This window comes from Babylonia areolata, chromosome 3 (assembly GCF_041734735.1).
Source record: "Babylonia areolata isolate BAREFJ2019XMU chromosome 3, ASM4173473v1, whole genome shotgun sequence".
Taxonomy (NCBI): Eukaryota; Metazoa; Mollusca; class Gastropoda; order Neogastropoda; family Buccinidae; genus Babylonia; species Babylonia areolata.
In genome coordinates this window covers 21,216,702-21,226,701 of record NC_134878.1, presented here as the reverse complement: position 1 = coordinate 21,226,701, position 10,000 = coordinate 21,216,702, and positions in this window count along the sequence as shown.

Below are 10,000 nucleotides of genomic sequence, written 5' to 3'. Positions count from 1 at the left end.
ACATTACATTTTGAAATTATACTCAATACATAAAAAGCTTGTGTGTTTTACTCTCAGTCACAAGTGAGTCTTGAAGGCCTTGCCTCTCTTGTTTTGTTTTGGGTTTGTTTGTTTTGTTTTTTTTATTCTATTTTGTTTTATTTTATTTCATTTTATTTTATTTGGTAATAATAAAATGTGGGAGGCACCGTAGGCAGAATCGGTGAGGCGGCGTTGGACTTCTGATCCAGTGCCGGTCACCGTGAGGTACGTTGGATCTTCGGAGACCCTTGTTTCCGGCAGCTTGGTGTTGTCACTTGTGTCAGTCCTTGGCCGGAAATGGAGTGATGGCCTAGAGGTAACACGTCCGCCTAGGAACTTGACTTGAAGCGAGAGAATCTGAGCCGGCGCTGGTTCGAATACTTGACTTGGTTGCTGGAAGGTTAATTTAAAACCCCGGCGGATGGAGAGGACTCAGTGCGGCCACCACCCCCCGGCCGTCCGGCAGTTTTGAAGGCCAAGCTGAACAGCCGACTCCGCAGAGGATATGAATTCACTGACGGCTGTCCCGATGGCAGTAAAAGGGTCAACGTACTGAAGATCTTTAACCCTTTAACCCGTCTGTGAAACTTGTACGGCTGTCGGATGGATCGACTTTGTTGTTGCTGTTGTTGTTGTTGTTGTTATCATTGTTGTCCTTTTATTTACGTCACCCCCTTTTTTTTTCCATTTCACTGAACATCTTATTTCCCCTGATCTCTTTTCCGGCTACTATTGACTCAGTGGTTCAAGTAGTAGGGTGTCCTTGTGTCTGTCTGTCTGTAGATAGATAGATAGATAGATAGATCGAATCCGCAGAGAGACAGAGGGGAGAGAAAGAGAGCGAAAGGGAAAGTGAGGAAGTGGAGGGGAGAGAGAGAGAACAGGAGAGAGAGACACACACACATCAGTCACTCTCACGCCAGCACTTACACACACACACACACACACACACACACACACACACCTCCCCTCACCTCCCCCACCTCCACATCCACCGCTACCCCACTACCCCACCCACCCACCCACCCACCCAACCCAACCCCCCTCCCACACACACACACACACAAAGCTAGAAAATAAAGAGAGGGAGACAATTATATTGGAGGTAAATTGGCAACTCCTGACACTGACAGCGAAAAGACATTACGTGAACATTGGGGGTTTTAAGGAGAGCCCTGATACAATAGACGTAGAGCTACCGCCTCAGCACTTGGGGATTAGATCTCTTTTGGCGAAGCCACCCTGTGGTTTGCAAAGCTGAAATAACGGGTATTTGAAAAGATACGGGCAAGATGTACTGCCGGCCCAAATGGGGCTAGTTGAAAACACTGAGAGGGTGTGTGTGTGTGTGTGTGTGTGTGTGTGTGTGTGTCACAGTGTAGTGGGATAGGGATGTGGGGCAGGAGAGAGAGACAGAGAGACAGAGAAAGCTCTCTCTCTCTCTCTCTCTCTCTCTCTCTCTCTCTCTCTCTCTCTCTATCTCTCTCTCTGTGTGTGTGTGTGTGTGTGTGTGTGTGTGTGTGTGTGTGTGTGTTTAGCAGGGAATTTTGTTCTCTCTGTTAATTGCGAAATCTTATGCACGCGCATACACATCCTCAGTGCACACACACACACACACACACACACTCACACACTCACACACACACACACACACACACACACACACACACACACACATACACACACGAACTCAGTTGAAAGCACGCACGCAAACAAACAAAAACAACAAGTACTACTGAAAAAAACCCAAAAAAACACACAAACAAACAAAAAACACATTTACAACACAACCAGAAACGCAGTTTGACATCAATTAACTCAGATGTAAGCTACCAAGAACGGGGGAACCCAACACTTTGGGAGAAAATCAGTTCACACACACACACATACATATACTGACACTCACGAAGAAACCGGACCCCACGTGATTTGCAACACTGATGGACACGCTGCAGTTGCTTCGGTCAAGGCCGACTGCGTTCTCCTGATGGGCGGTTTTCTGTGAGCACCCTATATGAGAACGCCACCCAGGGCAAGTAATAAATGATAAGGATACTGCCTCCGACAAGTCCTCAGTGCAACTACCACCACTACCACTACGTCTACTGCAGCTACTGCTGCTACAGGGCTACCTCTGCTGCTACTTCTGCTGCTGCTGCTACTGCCACTGCTGCTGCTGCTGCTGTTATTCCTTGTTTGGAAACAGGAATAGGGACAGAACAAATGAAAGTACGGGTAGCACATATAAAGAAATAGATAAATTGACAAATCAGTTAATATTTTAAACTGAGCTGAAATATCCACTATCAATCATTTTCTTTAAAACTTTCTTTTTTCATTATTGTTATTATTATTTTTTATAGTTATATGGGGCCTATCATGTAAAAAATCGAATTCATGATCGCATTGTAACGTGTTTGAAGATAAAATACTGTTTTATTATTATTATTAGTAGTAGTAGTAGTAGTAGTATTTGTTTGTTTGTTTGAGTTTTGGGGGTTTGTTTGTTTGTTTGTTGTTGTTTTTTGTTTTTTGCCTCGGTGGTACGAGGCGGTCGGCTGAGCAACAATGAAAGAACGAAAGAAGAATTGCGTGGAATGGGATATTGAATTAAGTGGGTTGCAGAAAAAAAAAAAAACTCAAAAAAACAAAACAAAAAAAACAGCAACCTGGAACACCGGGGCCTGTGTCACCGTAACCCCCCCCCCCCCCCCCCCCCCCTACCCCCACCCCAAAAAACAAAAAACAAAAAAAAAAGCACACACACACACACACACACACACACACACACACAGAGAGAGAGAGAGAGAGAGAGAGAGAGAGAGAGAGAGAGAGAGAGAGAGAGAGGAAGAAAAACCAACTGAGAAAAACAAAAAACAAAACGAAACAACAAAACAAAAAACGGCAACTCTCCATCTCTCTGTTCAGTGACAGTTATTACATTTGCTTACAATAATTATACAATTATTGCATAATTCTGCACAAGATTGATTCTTATCAGTTTCTATTCCATTGTGTCCTCAGTCGTCAACTGGCACTAAACTGACGTGAACAGAACGCATTCCTAATGCCGTTAATTTGAACTTTACAAAAGAGGAGAAGGCACAAATACAGATGAAATAATCATTTATATTCATCATGAAGAAAGCACAGCTTTTTCCTTTGTTTTGTTTTTGTTTTTTCCTCCTGTGGAAGACTTTTTTGTTTTTTATGCCTGAGATGTTTGATGATTTTCTGAACGGAGTTTTTGTTTGGGTTTTTTTTTGTTTTTTGGTGTGTGTGTTTTTTTTTTAGGGGAAAAGCCACGGACAGTGTGTGGAATTTTTTCCCCGAAAACAAAAAAACAAAAACAAACAAAAAACCCGAAACAAAATCAAAAACACTGGGAGTATTTTTTTACTTGTCGGATTCCTTGTTTTTCCTCTTACACCGGTACTGCACTTGCGCTGCCCGCGCGCGCCGCGCGAGCTTGCTGGCTCTTTGTAACCAAGCCATCTGCAGCGCCGGTGACTTGTATAAAGGAAGATGGAGAACAAATCTCTCCTAGATCACTATATTATCGACCTGTTCTCCAGTGTAGCATGAAGCCAAGTGCTGTGCATTCTTCGTGCACCCCAACTGCTTCCTCTTTCCCTTGGGAAAATCAATCCTTCGGCCTTTTTGTTCAGGTGGGAGTGTGGAGGGTGAGGGGCTGTCGTCTGCTTCAAGAGGAGAATGACGTCCCTTGAACAACAATGGCGAGGTTGCGAGTTCGTAACAACGGAACTGAAAACTGAAGAAAAGAAAAGAAAGTATAAAGTGCCTTCCGCTAATATTGTGTTTGTAAGGTGTAATCAAGTCTTTTTAAAGGCTTACTTAGTCTTTTCTTTCGCTCAGCTTTTATTTTATTTTACTTTATTTAATTCAATTTTTTTTGGTGTGTCAATTAACTTTAAGTCTTTGCCGCCGGCCGGGGTTTAATTGTTCTTTCTTCTATTTCATTTTGTCTTATTTTATTACTTATCATTATCTTTTAAATTATTCAGAGTGTTGCGCTGGGGGAATCAAACTTTGCAAAATATTTCATGCAACCGTTAGCATATTGCGCGAGCAACTCCGGCGGACGTCTCCTCTTAGTTACTTATTTAGTAGGTTGATCAGTACACACACACACACACACACACACACACACACACACACGGATATATATCAGCACTATCCACATACACACACACACACACACACACTGACACACAGACGGATATATATATATCAGCACTATCGGCACATAAACTGTAAAGCTATAAACACGAGAAACATATTGTCACAAAGTCAGCGGGCCGACCAGTGTATTATAATTATGGACGGATTATAGATCTGTGCGATTCTAAAGATAGATGGGCACTGTAGCCGGCCGGAGTGCTGATTCATCTAGAGGCAAGTCACTGCATGAGGGAATGAACAATGGGTGTCTCTTTAAACATCCATTTTACCCATTTTATTTATCTTGATTTGGTAAGTATCTTAAAGCGTTTAATTTAATTTAATTTAATTTTATTTTATTTTATTTTTGTTGTGCTTGTTTGTTTGTTGTTTGTTTTCCACACAAATGGTTTATTCCTCAGAACTTATGAAGTGAGTATAGGCTCTATTGTTCGGTGTTTTGAACTCTGTTCTAATAATAATAATGTACATTTATGTAGCGCCCTTTCTCTCAAGAGCTCAGGGCGCTTTACATGAAAGAAAAATATTACAAGTTACAAAAAACATTCATGACCACTCTTTCTCAAAAACCCCTCACTCACACTCTCCCTTTCCCACTCAACATACATCCAAAGTGTGCTGATATGGGTGGTGTTGGAGAACAAGGAAGCTGAGAGTACTTATAGATAGATTTTAAAAAGATGAGTTTTTAGTGACGGATGAGCCGGAAAAGCAGAAATAGAATCAGATGCACCGGGATATGATGAAGAAGGCTGTTCCAGACGTGAGAGGCAGCAAAGAAGAAAGAACGTTCACCATAGGTTCTTGTATTGATGCTAGTATATGGTTTTTGTTTAGGGTTGAACTGTTTTGATATTCAGTCTGGTCGACTGATGCCGGATAGAATATATTTAGTGTATATTTTTATCTTAGATGTTGAACAACACATACACAATAGCTGAGAGAGAGAGAGAGAGAGAGAGAGAGATTGAGATTTGTTAGTGTCCTTTTAACCTGAGGAAGAATGATTTAGAATCACAGAAGATCGAATTAGATTTTAGAAAGGCCGGGATCTACAATACTTAAGCTTAATATATATATAGCCAAAGAAACAAGTACTTCCGTGTTTCGGTCGCAGAGCATACAACTCACAAATGTCCTCTCTCTTGCATTATCCACAACCTTGCTGAACTCTGGCTGTCTTGTAAATTTCCATGTTATTCAGTTCTATCAGCGATTACTGATTGAAATGGTCAGTAGCCTTATGTCAGAGATACTTATCTAAGATCAGTTTCCGCTCGTTTCTTGTTCCGAGCGTAGGTTTTAATAGATCTGTCTGCTCTTTGACTTGATATTTTCATCTCTTTTCAGAGACTCTAAAAAGTTGTTGTTGTTGTATATAAATAAAACATAAAATTGTTGTTGTTGTATTGAAACGCCCCCAATCGAGATATCCGACCGAAAACAAAACCGCTAAATTTTTGGTCGATGCAGCTGTTTTTCATTATCATCTGTGCTTTTAGGAGTTTGAAAAGATTGAGACTCGAAGATTTTTAAAACTTAATGTAGGCATTGTACGCACGTGCTTATTCATTTATTATAATTCCATTTGATTTCACCGTGTGGGTATTTCATTTATTGTGAGAAAAATTTAAAGGAATCGCGAAGGGCAAGAACTCTTTCCATGCAAGAGTTCATTGTCTGGCATCGGTTGAGTGACGTCACTAACGAGGAGACTGGCATTCTCTCAGAAAAAAAAAATCAATAACGTCAGGTCCACAGGGCTGCAGGCAAGCAGACAAGCAATGTTGCTGAAATCAATTCAAGGGAGAGAACTTCGTTCGACTGGACGCCGCAATGTCTTGCAGAGTTGTCTGCAGAGCGGATTCTTGTTACTGTTAGGCACAGATATGCCGTGCACGGTATATTATGAGCACTGCAGCTTGCGCTCATATACACGCACCGATGCGCGCACACAAACACACATACACATACACATACACATACACACACTCTCATGTGTACACATAAGCAGACATGTATTCACTGCACACTCGTGTAAATTCCGTACGTACACTGACGTTTACGAACACACACTGATACACGCACAGAGACAGACAGACAGACAGACAGACACACACACACACACACACACACACACACACACACACACACACACACACAACACACACACACTAACACACACTAACACACACTAACACACATACAGTGTGTATGTGTGTTAGTGTGTGTGTGTGTGTGAGAGAGAGAGAGAGAGAGAGAGAGAGAGAGAGAGAGTATATAAAACCAGAGACAACCTATTACAACAGTTTACCGACCACTTCCACCATTAACTCGAACGTCAAAAGGGCCTGTCAAGCTTGACCTAAAAGGCACTTTTGACTGAATACAAACCAAAGAAAAAGAAGAAATAACACACACACACACACACACGTACACACTGACACACAAAACACACACACACACACACACACACTAACACACACACACTAACACACATACACACTGTGTGTGTGTGTATGTGTGTGTGAAAGAGATGGAGAGAGAGAGAGTATATAAAACCAGAGACAACCCATTTACCTACTACTACCACCATTAACTCGAACTTCAAAAGAACCTGTCAATCTTGACCTGAAAGGCACTTTTGACTGAATACAAACCAAAGAAGAAGAAATTAAAAAATTAATAACTCTCTTTCTCTCTCTCTCTCTCTCTCTCACACACACACACACACACACACACACACACTGAAACACATACACACACAGACACACACAAACACACTCGCACGAGGGGGTCAGGGGGGGGGGGGGGTGGGTGGGTGTGTGGAATGGGTGCTACTATGCTTTCCACTCTTTTCACCATTGTATATACCATGACCCAGAACCCAGAAATGTTTTACTGGGAAAAAAAAAAAAAAAAGATTCCCGACCCGTCATCATAATCACAAAATGACCCATCATTCATATCGGATTTGTTTTGCATGTTTGGGGCATTGTATTGTGTCGTGTGACTGGTTTGAGGAACTGTTATAATTATTGGTGTTAAGTATTCAGATGTGTATCATTTAGGTATTGTGATGTATACGTGTACATGATGAGTGTTGTGTGTGTGATAAGTGTTGAATATGAAGTGTGTAAAACAATAACGATAATGGTTTATTCAGTTTTTGCAGGCCATCTGGCCCATATGAAGAGGAGAAAATGCTTGAAGATAGCAAAAAGATATGTGAGTGAAAAAAAAAAGAAAAAAAGTTTTTACTCGCTGAAATCACATGCACTTCAAAAGACACACATAAGTTCCATGTGACAACACTTACTAAGTATATTTAACAGTCGTTGTAATGTTAGTTTGCTGTCACTTTCTAAGTTTTAAACATTCATTAATGTATCCAGCTATTTTAAATATCAGTTTAGCTGACAGGTTGGTACACAGTAACTGTACTTTAAAAGCTGATGGAAATCTATAATAGTATAGTAAAGGGGTAAGAACCGTTTACGAAGAGCAGCATATCCAGGACAGATCAACATGAAATGACCAATACATTGACCGTCACATTGTTTGCAGAAAGGATCATGTGAATGTGTGTGTGTGTGTGTGTGTGTGTGTGTGTCTGTGTCTGTCTGTCTGTCTGTCTGTGTCTGTACATATATTAATTTTGTGTTTGAGAGTTAGATTGGATATCTGTGCAGGGTTATGCAAGTAACTGATCATTTTGGTCCTTAAATGCATGTTTTACACTTCGGGTTTATATTCTCACGGCTCAGATAAGCATGTTATACAAGGAAAGGCGCTATATAAATCAGTAGTAGTAGTAGTAGTAGTTGCAGCAGTAGCGTTCTGAGTGTTATCAATATCGTTAGAAGTATTCGTATCATTTGTATTATTATCCTTATCCCTCTTGTCAGCTCACCGACATTTTTCGTCAGAGAACTTTCTCCAATGTTTTAATGACGAAAGTACTTTGCAACGAAAATGATTATAACCTATCCATTTCGTTCACAGGAAAAGAAAGAACAAAGAAAACTTGTAAGCTATGGATCAACATTTTCTTCTTGCGTGTGTGTGTGTGTGTGTGTGTGTGTGTGTGTGTGTGCGTGTGTGCGTGTGTGTGTGTGTGTGTGTGTGTGTGTGTGTGTGTGTGTTGTCTTCAGTTTAACGTCTATTCACCATAAGTGTTTTTTTTTAGACGGAAAGGAGTCAAGTAGCGGATAAAGGAAAGGGAGTGCATGTGAATATTAGTGTAAAAAAAGTGTTCATGTTATGTATCAGAGGGAAGGTAGATTATTATAAGAAAAAGGTCTAAAGATATTGTGGTGTGTATTGAATGAGATGTCATGGGAGTGAGAATATGTATATGCATATCAACAAGTATTAAACTACAACAATATAAATATAAATAACAACATTAATTGTAATACATCATAGGAGGATGCCAACTGGACTGGAGTTAAAAAAAATTTCTGACGTGTGTGTGTGTGTGTGTGTGTGTGTGTGTGTGTGTGTGTGTGCGCGCGCGCGTGTGTGTGTGTGTGTGTGTGTGTGTTCATTTATCTTTTTTTCTTCTTAGAATTTCACTTTTGAATACCGCGCTGACAGTCTTACCACTTTCTCACGTCAAACACGTATGTATACGATCTCATTATTTGACATCAGCCCCGTTAATTACTTTTTTTCCCTCCACGGTCCTCTCTTCGCCCTGCCAATATATAAACTTCTAAAACAAATTCTTTTTACGACTGACTGAACTCCTTTCACAAGTCACTGACACAGACACACAGACATGCGCACAGGATTTCGGTATATCATCTCAGTGACAAAACACTTCTCTCTCTCTCTTTTTTTTCTTCTTTTTTTTCTGTCCATGTTATAGATAGTTATCGCTGTCATGTGAATGATATCCACACACAAACCGAAGCCATTCACCTTTGTCAGTCCCAGTGAACTGAATCGCACATGTGTGAGTAAATGGCGGATGTTGATCGAAGGGGTGGGTGCTGGGGTTGGAGGGAGCTAGGGTGGGTGGGGGTGGGGGTTGCAGATACGACAAAGATAGAGAGAAAAAGTATCCATGTCCGTACACCAATTAAAAACGATTAATCGTCTTATAAAATATAATAGAACAGAAGAAGAAGAAGAAAAGAAATTGAGGCAGTCCTCACACGTGACGAGATTCCAGGCTGGAGACCACTACATAATTATCCAGAGTGGAAAGGGCAGCTTGATAGTGGGGCAGCAGCTTGATAGTGGGGCAGCTTGGTAGATAGTGGGGCAGCTTGATAGTGGGTAAAGCTGAGCTCCATGGTTTTCCATTACTAACAATGTCAGTGGCTAGCTCGTTAACAAAATAAGGAGAACAGTAATGGGCTGGTTAGTTCCCCTTGTTTGATTCCTTTTTGACAAAAAAAGAAAATCTGACAGCCCCGACCCGTCCCCACTTCTGACTCGGAATTGTACCGTTTGGTACATGCTTTGAATTGCGTAGAATATTCTCCAACTGAAGCCATGTTTCAAAAGTATAGACCAAAGTTTATTGTGTGATACGAAGTCGATCGAATGCTTTCTTGAAGTCAGAGAGAGAGAGAGAGAGAGAGAGAGCGGAACGGAATGGCTTATTCACATAATTATAGGCCTCAGCCTCAAGTGAAGGGGTTCAATTCAATTCAATTCAATTCATGTTGTTTAGAGCCCAGCCGACCGTTTAGGCCATCTCAGGGCTGTTACCACGTTTCAACAAAAAAATCTTCTCAAAACTGTAAATAAAATATCTTATTTA